The 8,938-nt window shown below is 48.8% G+C and overlaps 1 long non-coding RNA gene across 1 annotated transcript; it reads right to left on the bottom strand.

Annotated features, from left to right (window-relative positions):
- Positions 1-1,736: 1,736 nt before the first annotated feature.
- LOC138819631 (uncharacterized) lies at positions 1,737-7,761 on the bottom strand. Its single transcript, XR_011369534.1, has 4 exons — positions 7,693-7,761; positions 7,094-7,186; positions 5,910-6,015; positions 1,737-1,823 (listed from the first exon to the last, which is right to left on the bottom strand). It is a non-coding gene; the product is annotated as an uncharacterized lncRNA (long non-coding RNA).
- Positions 7,762-8,938: the final 1,177 nt, after the last annotated feature.

The raw sequence follows: 8,938 nt of genomic DNA, 5'->3' as shown, positions 1-8,938 counted from the left end.
CAAAAAAGTGAGCCTGGTGAAACACATTCTTCTCCTACTCATAGGAGGGCCAAGGATAGAGGTCAGAGGTAGGGTAGAGGACAGTTGCTGGTAGCTCACCCCTGTAATCTTAGCTAATCAGGAGGCTAAGATCTGAGGATCACAATTCCAAGCAGGAAAGTCTATATGAGACACTTTTCTCCAAATAAACACCCAAAAAGACAGAAGTAGAGCTGTGGTTCAAGTAATAGAGTGCTAGCCTTGAGCACAAAACCTCAGGGATAGCATCCAGGCCATGAATTCAAACCCCAGGACTGGCACAAACACACAAATACACAAACACACAAACACACATACACACACACCAAGCTAGAGCATTTGTCAGTCAGCCTGCACAAGTTCCATCTCTAGCAACTCAATATTAAAAAAAAAGAGGGAGAAAGAAAGACTTGCTCCTGGAGGTGATATAACCAGTGCCAAAATTCCACAGGAGTTCTAAGATGTGGAACAGGATAGAGAACCTCAGGCAGAAGGTACAACACTGCACAAAGTTTCCTGAGGTGTGGTGTAGAAAAGGTGGTGTGGGTGGAATGAAGGTTCTGTGGCTTCAGACAAGTCCGGCAGGATATTCAAGGCTGCATAAAGGTTTGTACTTGAGTCACAGGGAGGGCAGAGGGTGGAGGTCCCAGAATGGGGCCCAGAGGGAAGATTAGCTTGACTTTTCACCATGGACCCCAAGTATTTCCTGTGGCTGGAAGCCTATTTTTCACAGCTCCTGACTCTCAGGCCTCCTTTACATGGAGGACTCAGGGCAAATGCAGGGAAGAACACTTGCTTAAGAAAAGCTTCTAGCCCAATGCCACTGGTGGCTCAATCCCTGTAAACCCTAGCTGCTAAAAAGACTGAGATCAGAAGTTGTGGGTCAAAGCCAGCTCAGGAGAGGAAAGTTAGTGAGACTCTTCTTGCCAGTGAACTACCAAAAGCCAGAAATGGAGGTGTGGCTCAAGTGGTAGAGTGCCAGGCTTGAGACAAAAATTAAAGAGACCAGAGCTTAGACCCTAAGTTCAAGCCCCAGTACTGGCACATAAAAAATAAAGAAAAGATTTCAGGAGTTCCTAGTTCACTGTGGTGAAAGTCCAATCCAGTTGAGTGCTGGTGGCTCATGCCTATCCTCCTAGCTCTTCAGGAGACTGAGATCTGAGGATTATGGTTGAAAGCCAGCCCAGGCAAGAAAGGCCAGGAGACTCTGATCTCCAGTGAACTACAAGAAAACTGGAAGTGGTACTGTGGCTCAAGTGGTAAGCTGAAGAGCTGAAGGGACGGTGCCCAGGCCCACAAGTCAAGCCCTATGACCAACACCGGGCCTGCTTGAACCTTACTCTGTAGCTCTAGGCAGAGTAATTTCCAGTGGGCCCCTTAGTGTCTCCCAATATCTAGATGTCCTCCAAGTCTTGAAAGCAGCCTCTTTGGGAGCCTTTGCCTACAGAGTAGGCCAGAGTTTCAGAGAAGGGTCTAGCCTTGGGGCACGGAGGACATCGGCCAGAATGACATCAGAGTGGCATCTGTCATGGGTGCAGTGTGGATTTGAGCAGTAAATCAGCATTTCAGACCATGTTTCTGGGCCAGGAGGGGCAAGAGCTGCAAGATGGCACAGCAGGTATTGCCTACTCACCGGGGCAAATTTGACAGGCACACCTTGAGTGGGTGTTGAGTTGGGCTCATGAAAGATTCGTAGGATCAGGAATCCACAGCTGGCTGGCTGCTGCTGGTAGCAGTGGCTATCCCAGGAGTCCCAGGGCTCAGAGCACTGCTTTCCTCACCAATGTTCAGTGGCAGATGAAGGTCTGCAATCATGCACGGAGTATAAACGAGCATCCATCGTGTTATTCCCTTGGTCCTGTACCCTATGCATGGATGGAGGCGCAGGTTCCATGGAACTTACTGCCATGGCCCAGACCCCTCAGCCCAAGAAGGAGTTGGGGAGAAATAACTTACGTGTCGAGAGTTCACTATGAATGTGCCTCTAGACTGCCCCCAGTTCTAGCTCAGCTGATCATTACCACCTTCCTGTGTGTGTGTGTGTGTGTGTGTGTGTGTGTGTGTGTGTGTGTGTGTGTGTGTTCACACGCACATCTTGGTACTAGGGCTTGAACTCAGGACCCGGGCCCTGTCCCTCACTTTTTTCATTCAAGGCTAGCAACTCTACCACTTGAGCCACAGCTTTTCTTCCAACTTTCAGGTGGTTATTGGAAGAGGAGTCTCACACACTTTAGAAAAGTGAGCTGGTGATAAGAAATATACTCATTATCTTGCCCATGGAATTGTAACCCCTCTGTACAGTATTTTCACAATAAAAAAAAAAGATCCTACTGATACAAAAAAAAAAAAAAAAAAAAACAAGAAAAGTGAGCTGGGATGCCTCTGAATGCCAATCCTTAGATCTCAGCCTCCTAAGGAGCTAAGAATATGAGAGCATGAGCTATTAACATCTGGCCACACTTTCCTTCTTGGCTAAGACAGTGTACCACTCTCCCAGCTTAGCACAATGTACAGCTAACCTTCCTTCTCCTCCTTCTACTCCTCCAGGCTTCAGAGGAAACGTACCCTGCCCTGAAGACATAGAAATAGGATGCTTGACAGGTTTGAGCTTTATGTTCTCCACACAGTCAAGGGCTGCTGGGAGCTGATGTAGAGATCAGAGATCTAGGCCAGGGCAAGTAGACAGCTGTTAGAACAAAAGACAGTATGAAGAGACATCCTTGAAGCTGGATGCCAGTGGCTCATGCCTATAATCCTAGCTACTCAAGGCTGACACATGAGGATCAAGCAAGATTCAAAGCTAGCCTGGGCAGACTCTTATCTCCAATGAATCACCAAAAAGCAGAGGTACTGTAGTTCAAGTGGTAGAGCACCAACCTTGTGCAAACAAGCTAAAGGATACCACCTAGGCTCTGTGTTCAAGCTCTAGTAAACACACACACACACACACACACACACACACACACACACACACACACACACACACACACTAACAACCCTACCAGGTGCCGGTTGACTCATACCAGCAATCCTAACTACTTACGAGGCTGAGCTGTTAATATGGCAGCTTGAAGCCAGCCCAGGCTGAAAAGATTGTGAAAATCTTATCTCCACTAAACTACTAAAAAAGATGAAATGTGAGCTGTGGTTCAAGTGGTAACATGTTAGATTTCAGCAAAGGAAGCTCAGTGCCTAGGCCCTGAGTTCCAGCTGTAAGAGTTTTTTTTAAGACACCTTTTGTCCCCCTCCTTCCCTCAGGCCATAAATCCAGATGTTGGTCATCCTAGATCTCACTTCCACTCCTGCCACTTCCACAGCACCACAAGTGGCCAGTTTCTGGCCAGCTCTGGGTTAAGAAGTGAATGTACACAAGGGGGGCATACCCAGGTCAAGGCTAATGCCCCAGAACATTGAGGTATTGGCCATACCAGTCTCTCCTCCCCCAATTCCCTGGCCCTTGAATCTAAAGTCTGTGCCTCTGTATTCTGGGCATCCAGAATTCTCTAGAAGGATTGGAGAGGCCCAGCTGGGGCTGGAAGATAGACTTGCCTGCGATAAAGTATGTTGACATTTCCTAGACAACAATAGATATTTCCAAGCCACCTTGGCCTCACCTCCAATGTAGCCTGGAATCCTCCTTGCTTGGGTGGCCTTCAGTCCGCTATCAAGCTGGAGTTGGCCAGAGCCACCGGCAACCCCCTTCCCCCACTCACTGCCAGCCTGCTGAGAGGGACATGCAGCCAGAGGTCTAGCTGAGGAAAAGGGAAGGACATCCCATGTCTGAGTTCCCCACCCACAGACAGGCAAGGCTTTATTGCAGCTGGACCAGTTGACCCAGAATCCCCTGCAGGAGGCCAAAGATTTGGACAGCTGGACTTGGGCCCCAAAGAAAAGCTTGAACTCAGGTCTCTGGCAATTTAGGACTCATTGTAGACCCTGATAGGAGGATAAAGACAAAGTTGGTGTGGAGGGGGCACCATCCAAGGTCAGAAAGAGGCAGAAAGGCACCCAGGAAGGGGACAGAGAAAGATGAGGAAAACAAACACACACACACACATACACTCACACACAAATATGGCACAGGTGTCTCACACCTGTCATCCTAGCTACTCAGGAGGCTGAGGTCAAAGCCAGTCAGCACAGAAATATCTGAGAGACTCTTATCTCCAATAAACCACCAAATAGCCAGAAATGGAGCTGCAGCTCAAGTGTTAGAGCACTACCTTTGAGCACAGAAGCATAGGAACTTCACCTAGACCCTGAGTTCAAGGCCCAGGTCTTCTACATCCAAACACCCAGACACAGACACACACAGACAAAAGACACACGAACACACAGATACACCCAGTGGTAACCCAAAGCCTCAGCAGTCCCTGAGCACCGTGAATATTCCACCCCAGAGATGATAGCACTACCATCATCAGACCAACTGTAGACAAAACTCAGAGCCTCTCACATGTCTGGAATGGTTCACAACACATCATGGCATTTCTACTGTACACATTGTTATGCAGAAAATTCAGCTACCTTTTGTTTGGTTGTAGGTTATAGGGTTTGAACTTTGGGCCTGCCAGCAGGGTCTCAGCTCTTCAGATGAAGGTGTGCGCTCTACTACTGGAGCCACAGGCACCACATCCTATTTTCTGGTGGTTCATAGAGGATAAAGTCTCATAGACATTCCTGCCCAAGCTGGCTTTGATCCGTGATCCTCAGATCTCAGCCTCCTGAGTAGCTTGGATGACAGTTGTGAGCCACTGCCAGCGCCCGGCTACACCCAACTTCTTTTTTTTCTTCAGATCTTTTCTTTCTTTCTTTTTTTATTGTGAAAATACTATAAAGACAATGTTCAAGAGGAAGTGTACTCATTACCTCACTCATGTACCTGTAACCCTTTGTATAGTATCCTTACAATAAAAACAAAGAAAATACTATAAAGAGGGGTTACAATTACATGGGCAAGATAAGGAGTACATTTCTTATCAAACATTGTAGCCTCCTCTGCAGCCACCTTCTTATACCAAGGGAAAACCCAACTCATCAAGACACAAACCAAATGTAACCCTACACTTCAGACTTGGTCACCAGCATCCAAAACCTTCTTCCATGGATGGAGAGCATATAATTGACACTACCATCCCACCCCTGCTCCCATTCACCCACTCCCTGCCTGCCACAGGCCACGACCTCTGGAGTTCTTGGTAAGGCACCACCCACCCTGTGTTGGCTTCACACTGGGGTAAACCTGGGGAGTTATTAGAAATGTCTGTACTGTGAGGCCAGCATCTGGTCTCACAACCTCAACCACCCCAATACTTCACTATCTCTTGCAAGCAAGGAAGGGGTATCTTTCTTTCTTGTTTGGTTTTTTGTTTTTGTTTTTGTTTTTGTTTTTGTTTTTTGGTTGAGAGCCTTGAACTCAGGGCTTGGGTACTGTCCCTGATGTCTAATTTTCTTCAAGGCCATTGTTCTGCCACTTGAGCCACAGTGCCACTTCTGGTTGGAGATTGGAGATGAGGCTCTGGAGGGACTTTCGTGCCAGGGCTGGGAAATGAGATCCACTGCATCTCAGACTCCTGAGTGGCCAGGATGACAGGTGTGGGATGAAAGGTATGAGCCAGCGGCTCATGGCTCAAGGTGTCTAGTCCTTCAGAATTTCCACCTACTCCTCCTCTAGAAGATACCTCCTAGACACCCCTCTACCTCCTTCAGAGACAGCAAAGGAAGGCTAGAATTTGGGTGGGGTCATGGGGATTAAAGAGCCCACTCCACATCACTAATCCCCTCTAAGCTCCCATCTGCCTCCTCCTGATTGCCTGGTCTTCCAGGGCAGATCAGACCCACAAGAAGTTCTGGGGCCTGCCCTATGTCCCCCTGCCCCACCAAACCAATACCTGAGGACTTCCGGGGCCAACTGCTCCATGTCCTGGTGGAAGACCTTGGGAGGCTTGCTGAAAACTGGGTACAGGGGTGCACAGGGCAGGAGTGTCCAGCTCTCCTCTGTCAAAGGAAACACAGAGCACGGATGGATCTACTAAGAGCTTCAGGGCATAGCCATCCACCTGTCACCAAGGTCCCTGGGAGAACTGCTTTATGGTGACAGCCCTGGGGCCTGACCACAGGGCCCCGGTACTGTGCCTGACTTTCTTTGTCTCCAGAGGAGTGCTCTTTCACCTGAGCCACAGTGCCACTTCCAGCTTTTACTGTGTATGCAGGACTTAGGAATCGAACCCATGCTTTCCTGTGTGCTAGGCGAGCCCTCTACCTCTATGATGCAATGCCACCCCTGGATAGCTGTTCTTCTGTGACCCCTCAGGCCTGTCTTGGGACAGTCTCGCACATCTATACCAAGTCTCTCACCAGCAGCCCTGGCTGGAAATGAACATGCTCTGCTATGTTGTCTCCAAGAAGCCCTTTCTGATCACCTTGGCATAGCTGGAGACTCTCCACTCTGCAGCCTGCCAGACTTGTTAAGCTCTGCCTTCCAGCCAGTGTGGGTTGAGAGTGCACAAAGAGGAAGTCCTGGATTCCACCACAGGATTTCTGAAAGCCCTGATACACCACCCAGGGGCAGGTGTTGTATCACACTCAGTGAGAGGGGGAGCGAGGCCTGGGCAATCTGTGGGCAACTAGACAGGACCATTTCTTTGTGTGAGCTTGAACTGAGGATCTGGGAACTGTCTCTCTGAGTTTTATTGCTCAAGGCTGGTGCTCTACCACTTGAGCGAAAGCTCCACTTCTGGTTTTTTGGTGGTTCCTGGAGAGTAGATTTTCATGGGCTTTCCAGCTTATGGCTTGCTTCAAACTGTGATGCTCAGATCTCAGCCTCCCAAGTAGCCAGGATAACAGGCCTGAGCCTGAACCCCAGGTGACCGGCACCAAAAGCTTTTTGGTTTTTGTTGGCTCACATTCATATCCTATCAACTAGCAAGCCCAAGTTAAAATAATCAGTTACAGGGGATCAAATTCCTCTCCTGGGTCAGTTAATCCAAGGAGATAAAGTGTCTTTGGAAAAGGCTAGTCTGAGTTGCCTTACGGATGTTTGTGTGTTTGTGTGTGTGAGTGTTGGGGTCCTTACCCTCATCTCTGTGGGGCCTCATCCTCCCAGCAGGGAGTGCATCCAGGATCTACATCCAAGGCTATGATCTGAATTCTGTCCTGCAACCTAAGCCTGGACAGATAAAGGAGAGAAGGAGAGGGTTGGGAGAACATCAAGGGTATCCCCTTTCCTTTGGCTGAATGTACCAGCCAGAAAACTGAATACATCTTTCTTGGTAGTCAGCTAAAAGGTGTACACTATTCATTTATTTTATGATTGTGTTAGTCCTAGGGCTTGGATTCAGGGCCTGGGTGTTATCCCTTAGCTTCTTTTGTTAAGGCTGAGGCTCTACCAGTTGGGCCACAGCACCACATCTGGCTTATTTGTGTGTGGGTTTGGGGAGGGAGGTGGTTTATGGGAGATAAGAATCTCCTGGAATTTCCTTCCGGGGCTGCTCTGAGTCACAACCATCAGACCTCAGCCTCCCGAAGAGCCAGGATGATGGGTGGGAGCCATGAGCTCCTGACCGCCACCATCCATTTATAATCCCTTAGGCCCAGGGCCGGGCCACCCATACTAAACCTCCTTGCTGGAAGTAGGAAACAGACATGAGTGGGTTTGATACTTCAACAACCTACCAATCTTTGAGCATTGTTCTGGGTCAGTCTGATGGAGGCTTTGTCCTTATCCACAGCAATGACTTGGCTCTGTCACAAGAACAAATGTACAATGGGAGGTGTCAGGTCTTGGGTCTTTCCTCTGAACCCCGCCACTCTAACCGAAAGGAAACTCTCCAGCAAAGGGTATTACACATGGAGTGTTTTTATTGTCTTATATCCAGGGTCTTGTCAGATAGGTGGGGGTATAGGTCAGAGTCCCTGGATTGTGCTGGGCAGGGGACAAGATGACACCTTCTCATCCACTTTCCTTCAACGGTGTAGCAGAGTGATGTGGGGAAGGACTAATGGGATGGACAATGAATAACCATCACTGTCTAGCCAGGGCACAGAGGGGCTTACCTCATGGGGCTGGTTCAACAGGCTGAGCAAAACAGCTCTTGACCCACAGCCCACCTCCAGAATGAGAGGGCCACCTTGGGTTCCAGCCACATGGGGATGCTGGGACACCTCCTCCAGCACTCATTCAACCAATTCCTGAGAGAGACAAAGAGAGAGGGAAAGAGAGAGAGAGAGAGAGAGAGAGAGAGAGAGAGAGAGAGAGAGAGAGAGAGAGAGAGAGAGAGAGAGAGAGAGAGAGAGAGAGAGAGGGAGAGAGAGAGAGGCAGAGGTTCAGTATTACACTTAAGCCAGGTGCTGGTGGCTCAGACCTATAATCCTACCTACACAGGAGGGTGAGATGTGAAGATCGTGGTTCATAGCTGGCTCGGGAGGAATGTCTGTGAGACTTTTTTCCTCAAAGAACCAACAGAAAACCAGAAGTGATGCTGTGGCTCAGGGGGAAGAGTACTAGCCTTGTTCTGAGGAGCTCAGGGATAGCATCCAGGCCCAGAATTCAATCCCCACAAATGACAAGAAGTGGACTTCCCACCACAAGAAGTGGACTGAATAACACCCACTGTTCTAGGAAGCATGGCAGAGAAATCAGGCCAAGATTCTTGTCAGCTAGAGGTCATGAGTAGGTCACCTGGCTTCTCCATGACTCATTTTCCCCAGCTGGAAAAATGAATAGAATGAAGGATCCCTTCCTCATGGAGACAGGGTAATGATGAAAGACAGCCATGTTTTGTTTCATTATCCCACACCTGTTGCATGATTAATAGCAGACCCCATCTGAGCTCTTCCCCGGCAACTTCCTGTCATATGCTCACAGAATTTTTGACAACTGTATCTGACACCTGCTCCCTCTGTGCCTGGCCCTGCTCCA

Source organism: Dipodomys merriami, unplaced genomic scaffold (assembly GCF_024711535.1).
Source record: "Dipodomys merriami isolate MVZ:Mamm:240054 unplaced genomic scaffold, mDipMer1.0.p SCAF_801, whole genome shotgun sequence".
NCBI lineage: Eukaryota > Metazoa > Chordata > Mammalia > Rodentia > Heteromyidae > Dipodomys > Dipodomys merriami.
The sequence above is the reverse complement of the archived record's forward strand: the minus strand, read 5'-3'. Positions and strand labels throughout refer to the sequence as shown.